The 13,264-nt window shown below is 39.8% G+C and overlaps 1 protein-coding gene across 1 annotated transcript in view; it reads left to right on the top strand.

Moving 5' to 3' along the window:
* NMS (neuromedin S) overlaps nucleotides 1-13,264 on the top strand; it is a 45,960-nt gene that overhangs the window by 17,959 nt on the left and 14,737 nt on the right. The window contains exon 2 of the mRNA XM_047069375.1: nucleotides 350-454. The gene's annotated coding sequence lies outside the window, so the exon portion shown is untranslated. The remainder of the gene's footprint in view (nucleotides 1-349; nucleotides 455-13,264) is intronic.

The raw sequence follows: 13,264 nt of genomic DNA, 5'->3' as shown, positions 1-13,264 counted from the left end.
GTATAAATAAACATGGCTTCTGTTTCCTTTCAAGCCCCACATAAGACTGTCTTGTGGCCACACAGGAGAAGGAATTCTAGCCATACAGCTTGACTAAGTTGATACAGTACAAGCTACCATGGCCTTTATTTGCTACTAACCCATGGGAGGACCATGGACAAGTTGCCTATCCTCTATGGCTCCCCAAACCTCTCCAAGATAATTAAAAAAACAGCACTAGCCACTTTTTGTTTTGTATGTATGGGGTAAAGATGAGAAAGACTAGATTTGTAAAATTATTGGGTGAATGTTAGGATTAGTTCTGTATCATCATTTTAAGTTGTTTTATGTTTATTGTTCTGTGACATAGGCCTTCCTCTGGAAATGCTGCTTTCTGTCAAGCCGACTATCAAAACACATTAAATATGAAGATTTGATAGAAAAACGTATATATAAGCCAACAGTAACCCATAAGGTATGTCAGTCTTCCTAACAAGCAAATGAATACTTTGAGGTTTTCTCCCCAATGGGAAACAATGATAGTATGTCTCTTAATTATGTACTAAAACAATAACTCACTATTCTCTCTTCCATCAAGCTGCAAATATATAGCAAGCAGACTGTCTTTTATAATAATACTGCCCACTGAGCCTAAATACTACCCATTGTCATGTGTCGAGTCGCTGCTATGTGTCATGTCCTGGCCAAATGGCTTTTAATACATAATATCTAATTTTCTCACTAACTGTGCAAGATAAGCATTTTTGCCAATCCAATGTGTGTGAAATAGTATTTAATTGTTTTAACTTATATTTCTCTAATACTAGTCTACTGATCGTTAGGTTACTTCATCTCTGAATGGCTTATTTATATCCTTTGCTGAGTCCTGGCCCAGGCCATTACCAGCTGTATAAAATTGAACAAGTTATTTAAATCCTTTGCATCTAAGTTCCCTTATCTGTAGAAAGAAATACATATAAAGGATTACTGTATAAATGTAGAGTAATTTTTAGGATAAAGTGTATTCATGTATATTAACTATTATTAATTCATAGCACATATGTTAATTGGTATTTGGATATAAATTCCCATTTGCTCTGTTATAAATATGTTCTCCCTGACAGTGGCTTGTCTTTAAACTTAATTTATAACATATTTTATCATATAGGAGTTTAACATTTTTATAATAATATATCAGTACTTTAATGATTTCTATCTTTATAAAGAACTCATCTTTCCCTCAAACAATAAAACATTATGACATACCTTTTTCCAGTTGTTTTAAATTCTTTTTAACGTTTATTTTTGAGAGAGAGAGACAGAGCGTGAGTGGTAGAGGAGCAGAGAGAGAGAGAGACAATCTGAAGCAGGCTGTATGCTCTGAGCTGTCAGCACAGAGCCAGATGCAAGGCTCGAACTCACAGACCGTGAGGTCATGACCTGAGCCAAAGTCGGATGTTTAACCGACTGAGCTACCCAGGCGCCTCTCTTCCAGTTTTAAAATTTTGAATTTCACATTTAGATATTTAATCTACCTGGAGTTTATTTTTATATGATATGAGGAAGTACATATCTATTTTTTTTTTTTTCATATAGAAAGCTGAGCTAGGTCAGACCACAAGTGCTAGTATAGGTAAGAAGTCTGTTGAGAATGGTGACCTCACTTAGCTTGGGTTACTTTCTTGGTTGTTTAATAGTGACCCAGTCAACAACCAGGGCAAAGGATCATAGGAGGGTAAAAGCATGCTTTCGAGGAAACAGCTCTCCCAAATTTCTTTGTCACTGTGGAAATGCCCCTAAATACTTGGGGGTCTTAGCAGCCTGGGAGAGAAAAGTGCCAGAGGCTACAGAATCAAGACAACCCGCCTTTTATATCATCTTGGAGTTTAAGAGGGTTTTGGTGTGTAGTGTTACATCAACACTTAAGGATGACCCTGTGATCTCTTAAAGGTGTTGGTACAATGCATACTTTCTATTCCATTTCTAATTGGGCCTCCTTGATTTTTTCATGCTGTGAGATGTGAGGTGACACAGTTGTCCCAACTCCATTTATTGACCAGTTCTCCCCATGATTGGTAACATGTCCCACACCAGAGACCTGCAAAAACCAATGTCTGTCTATGAATACAATAGCTAATATAATCATTTATGTAAAACAGACAATTTCAGGGGCACCTGCATGGCGCAGTTGGTTAACCGTATGACTTTGCCTTAGGTCATGATTTCAAGGTCTGTGGGTTCAAGTCCTACATTAGGCTCTGTGCTAATAGCTTGGAGCCTGGAGCCTGCTTCGGATTCTGTGTCTCCCTTTCTCTCTGCCCCTTCCTCTCTCATGTTCTGTCTCTGTCTCTCTCTCAAAAATAAATAAACATTAAAAAAAGCTTAAAAAAAAAACAGACAACTTCAAATGTTGGCCATCTTGATTTTGGTTTGTGGATTCTAAATGTCCAAAGTTCAAATGCTTCAGAGTTGAAGTGAAAGAAAACTAAATCATTATTTTCCTTTTGATGACACATTCTAGTTTTTAAAGATTCATAACACAATCCAGAGCCTTTTTATACTGATGCCTAATTGTATGACATGGGCTCAGGACTTGGATTTGTGCCTTCTGATAAATATGGTGGTGTGAGATATCATAGCAGGTGATTATAATTGCAATAATTCTGTAGCCTTCTCACAGTAGGAAACTAAGTCAGTCTGTGAATTGGTCAGCAAATTCTCCAAAGGAAATTACTAATGTGAGAAGTGGAGGAATAAATGTGTGGTTATAGTCCAGTTTAATTTCCTGTGAACTGATTGCTTCCTTGGTAGTGGTCAATATGTGTGTCTCAGTGCCTTTGGGGAAGCATGCTCCTATGGTATTATGATGGATAATAAAAACACAGAATCCTTCTGTGTCTCCCTCTCTCTCTGCCCCTCCCCCACTCATGCTCTGTCTCTCTCTGTCTCAGAAATAAATAAACATTAAAAAAAAATAAAAACAACAACAACAACAACACAGAATCCTGAAGAAGACCATTGCTAAATGGTATTAAAATATGGCTCTGGGATGAAAAAATGAGCTTGTGACATCTGACTAATAGGGAGATGGAGCATAGTGAGAATTATTCATAGTGGTCAATGAAAAGGCCAGGATGCACATTGAGCAGAGCAGCCAGCAATACTCGGGTGTTGTTTGCACACTGCTTCTCTAAGTGACAAACTGTAATCATCAAAGCCTTCTCAAAACTTTCCATTCACCAGGGTTGCTTAGGCTAGTATGCAAGTGATATTTTTACAGATGGCTGTGCGCGGATCATATAGACGCCAGCAGCTGTGATGGGTCCCCACTGTGGCACGGATCACCCAAGACATTCCATGTGGCTTCTTGGGAGTCCTCTATTATTTATTTGGGGCATAAGATTTATCTTTGTGAGTGTTTTTCCAGAATTAATATACACCAATAACCTTTGCATGTCCTGAGTATCTCTAAGGTGATGTAGAGAGGAGAATCCAGGATCATGCTGGCTAGAGACAGAAGGCAGAAAGAGCCCAAAAGGGCTGAGAGTGAGCTGTTGAGCAAATAAGAGAAAATGCTTAAGTCTGCTGAACTGAGATTTTCAACCTAGGGTCTGAACTTAGGGTTCTCAAACTTAGATGTCTGCAGAATCCCCTGGGAAGTTTGTTTACAATGCAGATTCACCCCCAATTCAGATTCACAAAGTCTGGAATGGACCCACAAATGTGCACATCCGAGGTGTTTCTGAAGTATGTGGTTTAGGAACTATATTCAGAGGAAATCCTCTACTGCTGGTGAGTAGTTGTATGTGTTGGGGGTTCATGAAAAAGGACTATGGAAAGGAACCATGCACCTGAACCCCCAACATAGTATGACAAATTGCACATCCAGACATGCCTGTGCATTTGATGAGGGAGCATAAGGCAAGCTGACAGGCCACAAACACCCTCCATACCCCCCACACCCAGATGGGATATGTGTGATACTCCTCAGGTACTCCTGGCTGCCCAAGAACAAAGGAAAGTGGAAAACAAATGGTTAACTGATAGAGATCACAGTTCTATAGGACCTAAGTCTCCATCACCCCTCCATAGTGATGTGGGAAACAAAGACAGAAGGAAATGACAGATAGAATTAAATTTCTTTATCACCTGCATCCCATTGACAAATACTTGAGGCTGACAGAGTGAAATCTTTCTCCCTGAACTCCCTACTGTCTTAATGCTAATGCTTTGCTAGAGGAAAAAACAAACTTAGCTTGACAATAGCTAGACCTCCAGTATCCTGTGAGTCTTTAGTTTATGAAAATCTTGCTAAAGATTTCCCCTGGACTTTACCTCCCCACAACTCCATAGTATAAAACCAGTCTCTCCTCATGGTTCCAGGGAAGCTCTTCCTGCCCAAGGGTCTTGTCCCCGTGCTTCAGTAGAATCTACCTTTTTACACCAAAGACGTCTTCAACAATTCTTTCTTGGCCATTGGCTCTGGGCCTCACAAACCCCACTATCACCCCAAAAACCTCATCACATTTTTCAGAGATAAAAATCTAGGGGCACCGGGGTAGCTCAGTCAGTTAAGCAGCCAACTCTTGATTTAGGCTCAGGTTATGATTTCAGGGTCATGAGATTGATCCACATGTCCAGCTCTGTATTGATAGCGTGGAGCCTGCTTGGGGATTCTCTCTGTCCTCTCTCTGCCCCTCCTCATGTGTGTGTGTGCGCTCGCGCGCTCTCTATCAAAATAAATAAACAAACTTTATTAACAAAAAAGAAGGAAAGAAAAAAAGTCCATACATTTCCTCACATACTTGGAAGGATCCATGTCCCTCAGAAGTTACAAACCATGATAGCATGTAATCTCCACAAAGCGAATGATTGGATCTCTATTGCCACAGGTGTTTAACTTCTCTTCCAGATTACTGCCCCATATCCATCCAGCATCTCACACAAATATGAACATTCTTGGCCCTAGGAAGGCTCTGGTCGGAGACAATGTCTGGGTCCCTGTGACTCAGTTGTCAGTATTGGGAAAGTAACACAAAGGGACATCCTACTGAGATGGATAGGTAGCTTGTCTCTGCAAACAAAGATAGCAGTGCTGTTTTGTGCACTAGAAAGCCTTGCTAACGGCTTCCAAAGATAGCCAGAGGGGCATGGAGCTCCCCCAGGAGCTGCTTCTCCTCAGTCAGTGCCTGGGAAAGGACCCTCAGAGTCAAAGGTCTGATTAGAAGGAGGTCTTTCTAGTCCTCTGGCTTCAGTTCCAGAGCCCCCACAGCACCTTGAGCTTCCAGAACCTTCCTCTCCTGTCCCTCAGGCTGTGTAAAACTGAAGAACAGCCTGGAGTTACAGTGTAAGGGCATCCCCATTGAGCATGCTAACCTTAACTTTGCCCTTAGCCATTTTTTTCATTTACCACATAACTTCTCAAGCATTTATTATTGTTAATTTCCATGAATTATTTTTTCAAACTGTTTAAGCAAGATAAAAGAGTCATAGAATTTAGTTTTATTATTATTATTAATATTACCTTTGCACAAATGAGATGAGAGAAGTGTCCATAACCCTCTTCTGACTTAGAAGACTCACAATATGTATGCTTTTCAGAAAAAAAAAAAATCTCGTAGGGAATATTACCAGAGTAACACGTTTTAAAACAAGACCAATGAGGATTACCACCTTCATGGAAGTTATAGTTATATCCACAAGCTATAGCAACAATCTCTGAAATTCAGATGTTTTATTACTCCTGAGTTAGAAATAACATTGACAGGCATAGTTAAAGATGTAGAAGAATATTTCTTTGTGTTTTCATTTTGTTTTGTTTCAGTTAGAAGAAGATATATTTTCTTAACTAGCTGAGATTTCTCTCACCTCTAAGTAGAGGGTCTGTTATTTCAGGATTTTGATTTCCTTGACTTAGCACGGTGAGAAATAATGCACACCTCTGTATTAACATCCTTAAAAATCTTAAAATTTAGAGTAGGAAAAAAGTAGGAAGAGAATTTAAGAAATTGGGTACGGAGCGTGAGTGTGAGGAGTGGCTTGATTGCCCTCTCTAACTCCCTGCTTCTTCCCACCAGCCTCCAACTAGGTAACTCAGCCTCTTCTTTACATAGAAGGTAGAGGTTCCCCATCATGTGACTTGCTCAGATTCCTTCCTACCACCTCCAGATCTGAGTATGTCTTTACCTCCCTCCCTCCTGTTTCAGGAATAGAGGACTTATCCTTCTTCTTGGCTTATGATTATATCCCTTTTGATTACTCCATGACTTTGGCTCCTCAATTTCCATTCATTTCTCTGCCTCCCCCGTTTCCTCTCTTCTGCCTATCTACATGTTTGCGTCTCCCTCACCCTTCATTTATTTTAAAGCTCCCCTGGTTCCCTGGCCCTTCACCTTCCATCCTTCCTGAAAGGCTGTATCTGCCTCTTCTGCACACCCTCACCCCAGACCCTACTGATACTGCTCACCAGTGAGACCCTAACTGCTAAATCCACTCCTCTCCTGCAGGGCATTTTCCCTGACTATTGCTTCTTGGCTTCTGTTCTTCCCCTGCCCTTGAGCACTGATATTCACCAGGGTCTCATGCTCCTTCACTCCCTTCATTCTCCCAAAGCATTTTCAATTTCTCTAGTGACTTCAGCTGCCGCACACATACTCCTGATGATTAAGTCTACACACATGACTTCAGTCTCTTTCTTAAGCATGAGGCACTCATCTCCAGCTACATCCTGGACACCTCCATTTGCATCCTCCATGGGCGCTTATACCACACATCAACCCACTGTTTTCTCTCCATTCCCGGTCTCTGTGAAGAAGGCCACTCTCTGCTCTGCATCACAGGCCTGACTCCTTGGAGTCCTTTCCAGCTCCTTCCTTTCCTTCAGCCTCCCGATAGTCATCCCCAGTTCTTGCCAATTCTCTGGTTAAAATGTCTCAGTCCACCCCCACTTTCCCTTCCTGCTGACGCTACCTTGGGTCTAGCCCTCACTGTTTTTCACGTGCAGATGTTTTCTGATAGATTTCCATTTTAGGTCTCACTTCTCACATACGCTCTCTGTAGCTACAGCTGTGGGCAGGCCCCAATACCTTTGATGACTTCCTAATACACAATACATCCTACTCCTGAAATGGCATATTGGCTCTTTAGGATAGCATTCCATGTCTCTAACCACTATGATTCTTTCCCTCTCACTTCCCTTCTCTATCAGAAGTAAGGCCAAGTTCTAATATCAGAGTATCAGAGGTACCCAGCTGGTGGCAAGCACTCCATCTGCAGATGGCAAGAGTAAGCTTATAAAAATGATACCACTCATTTCCCACTGTCTCTAAAAGTCTGCAACCTGACAACCTGCTTCCATTTTACCCCTTCATTCTGTTTCTCTTAACATCTTTGTCATAGTCATAAGAATCTCCCAAAAGATGCCACAACTCTCTCTCCTCCTACTCCAGCTATCAGCCATGCTTCTGCCCCCGCCTCTGGAAGCACCAAACTTCACTTTTCTCTGATGTTTTCCCATCTATGTACCTTTCATATGGCTACTCCCCCTCCTCTGCCTGCTCTGCTGGGCAAACTCAATTGGTCTTCAAACCCCCTGTTGAAGCCACCTCCACTGTAGAATCTTCCCTGCTTTCCCCATAAAGGACATACTGCTCTCATGCCCTCATAAGGAATTACTGATGTGTTTGCTTTTCCTGTTACAGTATGACCTCCTTGAGATCAGAGATTATTTCTTATTAATCTTCCTATCCCTGGTGCCTGGCAGATAGTTGGAGCTCAATAAATGTATAAAGAAATGAATGAATGAGTGAAAGACTATCATTGTTCCAAGTGCCATGGCAGAGCAATAGGACTGGAACACAGAGCCCCCATCCTTCTGAGGGTTAAAAATAGTAGATGATGCAAAGTGAATATGTGGGGAACTCCTTAAGGCAGACAGGGCAGTAGAATCAACTAGCAAATGGTGTTGTTGAGAGGAGGAGGCAATGTTTCAGGTTGCTTTGCTGGAGAAGTGGATAAAGTACACCAAAGATGGTTAATGGGGCTAAAATAAACTCTGGTCTCTAGCTTAGAGACCCCTCCTCCGGGTTCTTCCTTTGTTTGCTGCATGCATGAACCCCCCCCCACAAATATGGAGGCTGATAACTATAAATTACCCTTCCCACTCGCATTCGGGGCTCAGATCTTTGGAGAAACAGTCTCCTCTGAGCCCGCCGGTGTTACATAAATCTCCAATCCACCAAGATCTCCGAGTGCTGCTTGGTTTTTCTGCCAGTGTTCCAGCCTGGTTCCGTAACAGCTTCACATTCCAAGCAAGAGTCATCCCCATTCCTCTTTTCCTCCTTCTCCAGCTTCTGAATCATCAGGCTAGAAAGACTCCACAGCAAATTGACTTATCCCACCCACACACCCCAGTAACCTGTCTAGAAGACATAGGCTGTTCTCATCTCAAACAGGCTGACCTGGGGCATGTGAGTTGCTTGTTTATGTTTTCTTGTCTCAGTTAAGTTCTTATTCTAATTGGGCTTCATGAAACCCCTCCTTCTTATTCAAATTTACCCTTATGTAGAAACCCACTGAGGGGCGCCTGAGTGGCTCAGTGGATGCATCCGATTTTGGCTCAGGTCATGATCTTATGGCTCATGAGTTAAGAGTCCCACATTGGGTTCTGTGCTGACAGCTCAGAGCCTGGAGCCCATTTCAGATTCTGTGTCTCCCTCTTGCTCTCTGCCCCTCCACCCTCTTGTTCCGTCTCTCTCTCCTCCAAAAATAAATAAACATTAAAGAAAATTTTTTTAATTAAAAAAAAAAAGAAATCCACTGGATGCAAGCCATTATCTTTTCCATTGATTGCCATTCCTATTTACTAAATTACTGATTTAGTAATTAGGAAAGATACTGATTCTCATCTATACTCTCCCATTATATAGTCTCTATTTCCAAACACTAGCAATTTACTCTTTTAAATGTTTCCTATCTAATATCTCTGAACTTTCCCCTATGTGTTTCCTAGAGATTCTTTCTTGCTTCTCTCCTGTGCCTACACTTCAATAGAGGCTTTATATTCTCATTTCATCATAGTCTCTGCCTGCCTAGACAGGATTCTTGATTTTTCATACTTTCATAGCCCTGAGAGCTTTCCTTTCAATAAATTATTCATTCATTCGCCTAATACAGATTGAGTATTGAGTTACTTAATTTTTGTATTGACTCAGCATACAACTAGGAAAAAAGAAAAAGAAATAACTCTAGGTATCTTAAACAGAGGAATTTAATTTAGGGAATTGGTTACAAAAGTGTTGGAAGGAGTAGAGTGGGTAAAGCTAAAAACATGATGTATTGGGGCGCCTGGGTGACTCAATTGGTTGAGTATCCGACTTCGGCTCAGGTCATGATCTCGTGTCCGGGAGTTCCAGCCCCGCGTCGGGCTTCATGCTGACAGCTCAGAGCCTGGAGCCTGCTTCAGATTCTGTGTCTCCCTCTCTCTCTGCCCCTCCCCCACTCATGCTCTCTCTCTCTCTCTCTCTCTCTCTCTCTCTGTCAAAAATAAATATTAAAAAAAATTTTTTTTAAAAGACATTACATATCAAGTGTTGATAAGAATGTGGAGCAACTGGAATTCCCATGTACTGCTGGTAGGAATGTAAAATAATACAACTATGGAAAATTACTTTGCTGTTTCTTAAAGAGTGAGATATACAACTACCATATAATCCAGTCATTCCAAGCTTAAGTATTTACCCAAGAGAAATGAAAGAAGATACCCATACAAAAACTTGTACACAAATGATCATAGCATCTTTATTTGTAATAGCTTAACACTAGAAACAAATGTCTGCCAAAAGGTGAATGAAAAACAAACTGTGATACATATAAACAATAGAATACTATGTAGCAACAAAAAAGGAATAAAAGATTAAAATATGTAACATAGGTCATTTTAATTGTGCTGAGTGAAAGAACTCAGATTTTAAAGAAGAAAATATTGTATGATTCCATTTATGTAAAATTCTAGAAAATGCAAGCTATGATGACAAGAAGCAGATCTGTGGTGAGGGAAGAAGAGGGAGAGATTACAAAAGAACATGACAAACTTTTGTAGCATGAGAAATCACATTTGTTATTTTTATTGTGATGATGATATCACAGTATATACTTATGTTAAAATTTATCAGATTATAAATACATGTGGTATATCTCAACAAAACTGTAAAGGAGTTGAAAGGAGTCTGGAATTGAAAAATTGAAAAATTGAAAAATGGTAAATGGTGACATTACCCAGAGATTAGCAACTGAAGAAAGCTCCCATCTACCCCTAGGGTTGGAGAATCATAAGGAAAAATGATGTTCACAGAGCCTGTGTTCCTTGACCACTAAGACTAATGGGGTCTCCACAAGAGCTACTGTTTCAATTACCACCTCTACTTCTCTCCAGGAATCCAGGAGCACACACTCTCATTACACCACAGGACCTGGGGAGTATGAAGTTATGTATAAATGCTGCTGCTTGTGGAGTGCTCATGGAGTCTAGGAGAGTTGCATCTGCAGGAGGCATCACCTAAAGCAGAAAAAAAAATGGCTCTCCCTTCTGTCTTTCAAATTCCTCCCATCCTTTTCTACCAATGATAGAAACTAAGGGGAAGCTAGCTGGGAAGAAAGTTTATTTTGCAGGTTTCTAGCTCTCCCTGATCAGAGGGGAATAAGGAAAGGCACTTAAGGAGCTGAAGGCCAATGGACAAGTAACTCACCCAACTGTCTGATATATTACTCTTGGCAGAGGAAAATATAAAATGAGTAAAGCCATGGTTCTTACTTTGGGGATCTTGTCTCTTAGCACTTCCTGGTTCTCCTGAGATTACATGGCTCTCCCATCCCCTGCCTCCACTAAATAGCCCACTATAAGAGCAGATGTAAAGGCCACGAGAAAAGCACAGGATATAGGCATAGAAGGTGGGAGGCAAAGAAAGAGTGTATTCAGGTGAGTGGGGACAGTGCTAGCAGATTGGAAAGGCTGGCCTTTTCTACCACCAAACAGCTTTTTGGGGGCTGAAGATCTCAGCTTTTTTGCCACTGAAGATCTCAGAAAGCTATGCTTTGAACACAGGGACTTATAATCAATTTTGAAATTACATTTTTTATATCCTACAGATTAAAGTTCAGTTCCTTAAAAGCCTGCTGAGTTTTTTCATAATAACCATTTACAAAGTGGGAGCTAATTTAATGTGGAAAGGAGGAGGAATTTTTAGTGTAATTTTCAGCATTCACTTCTGTTTCAAATGGTGTAGGAGCTCCACTTGTGAGTTCATGTATTTAAAAAAAATGATATTTCATTAAATTCACTTGACACTGACAAATCCACTGGTTACAGTCTTTTCAGTAATGCCTAACAAAAGAAACACTTCGGAAAAATAAATGTAATAAGATAAAGAAAGAAGCTGCGTTTTCATGTATGTAAGTTCAGATGTTTAAATGTGAACCCACATACTCATAATAGTGTTTGGAGTTGAATAAAGTTTTAAAATTTAGTTTTAGTTATACAAGTAATTCATAAATAGCCAATGTGATCATTCAAAAGTACAGATAATGGAACAGCTTTTATGATTCCCTCATAATCCCATTTGTCTAGAATCACTGCTCTTTGTGTGTTTGTGTGGAATCCTACCCATTCTCTTTGTGTTACCTACATACGCACTCATGGGACTGCAGGAGCCATTTTGAGAAAACTTGTATGTAAGTGTAGGTTAGTCGATTAAAAAATTGGCTGTATACTTTTCAGCCCCTTTCATTGAGAAGTGGAGTTTATTTTCCCACCCCGTGAATCCAGTGATGTTGTGCCGGTTCCAAACTAGAAGACTGTAGCTTCTACACTCACTGCCTTGGAACTCTGAAACCAGTATGGGAAAAAAAACCTGGGCTAGCCATCTGGAGATAGAGAGACCACATGGAAAGGGGTCCCAGACACCCAGTCTGCTTTACCAGATGAATGCAAATGTCTGAGTGAGCCCAGCTGAGATTAGTTGACCCAGCCCAAACCATAAGAATTGCCCAGTTGAATGCAGCCCAAATTACTGACCTGCATAATTTTGAGCTAAATAAATTGTTTTAAACAACTAAGTTTGGAGACTGGGCTGTTATTGGTTGAGGAAGACTGATACTAGATAGTTCTATTGTAGTTCTATAACTGTTTTTCTTTACTCACTATGTTACAAAGAGTTTGACTTGTCAATACAGATAGATCCATCTTATTCTTTTTAAGAGTTGCATACATTTCCATATAATGGATATTCTACAGTTTAATATTTTCTCTATGTTAGACATTTAAGTTGTGCCTGCCTGCCTCCTTTCTCTCCCTCCCCTTTCTTTTTCTGTATTATATCTGTATAGTTGTTGTATAGTTACCCCACTCTGTCTTTTCTTTGATAATATTAGTTATCTTTTTCATATAGATATTTTTAAAATATAATAAAATTTATCAATCTTTTCCTTAATGGCTTCTCTATTCTAAATTTTGCTCAAGAACAGTGTTCCAATCAAATATATACTCTATTTCTTTCTAATACAGAATTTTATATAAGCGCCCCTGTGTATTTATGGGTATATTAGGCTTAATCCATTAATCCTCTGAAATTTATTTAAATTTATAGTGTGAAATAGGGATTTTTTTTTTTGCCAACTAGATTGCTAATTGTTTTTTTTAAAGATTTTATTTTTAAGTAATCTCTGCATACAATGTAGAGCCCGAACTTACAACCCTGAGATCAAGAATCACATGCTCCACCAGGTGCCACGTGGATGGCCAGTTGTTCTAAACACCATTTAGCATAGTTCGTCATTTTGCACTGATTTGAAATAACCACTTTTACTCTGTATTTAAATGATCTGCTTCAAGACTCTGTTCCAGTCCATTTATCTATGTTATTGTCTGTTACCAGATCAATAACAAAATGACTACAACAATATAACAATTACTACCGCTTTATAGTACATTTTGACATTGGCAGAGTATCTTTTTGGCAAAGTATAGTTTGAATATTTTCTCTCTGGAAATGACTTGAGAGTCAGTTTTAAAATTCCATGAAAAAGGAGTTTTGGAATTTTAATAAGGATTACACTAACTTTATAGATTAATTTGCCATCAGTTGAACTTTTAACAACATTGACTCTTGTCCTCAACGATCATGATATGTCTTTTCTTTATTCACATATTTCCTTACGTCCTTCAGTAAGGTTTTGTAGTTTTCTTTTTTATTATATTGCATACTTATTCTTTGGCTTAGTCCTCAGAATT

The sequence above is a fragment of the Lynx rufus genome, unplaced genomic scaffold, assembly GCF_022079265.1.
Source record: "Lynx rufus isolate CCGP_SWC_20201006 ecotype Redwood Valley unplaced genomic scaffold, mLynRuf1.p SCAF_8, whole genome shotgun sequence".
NCBI classification, from domain to species: Eukaryota; Metazoa; Chordata; class Mammalia; order Carnivora; family Felidae; genus Lynx; species Lynx rufus.
Note: the sequence above shows the minus strand (reverse complement) of the source record. Positions and strands in the feature narration are given on the sequence as shown.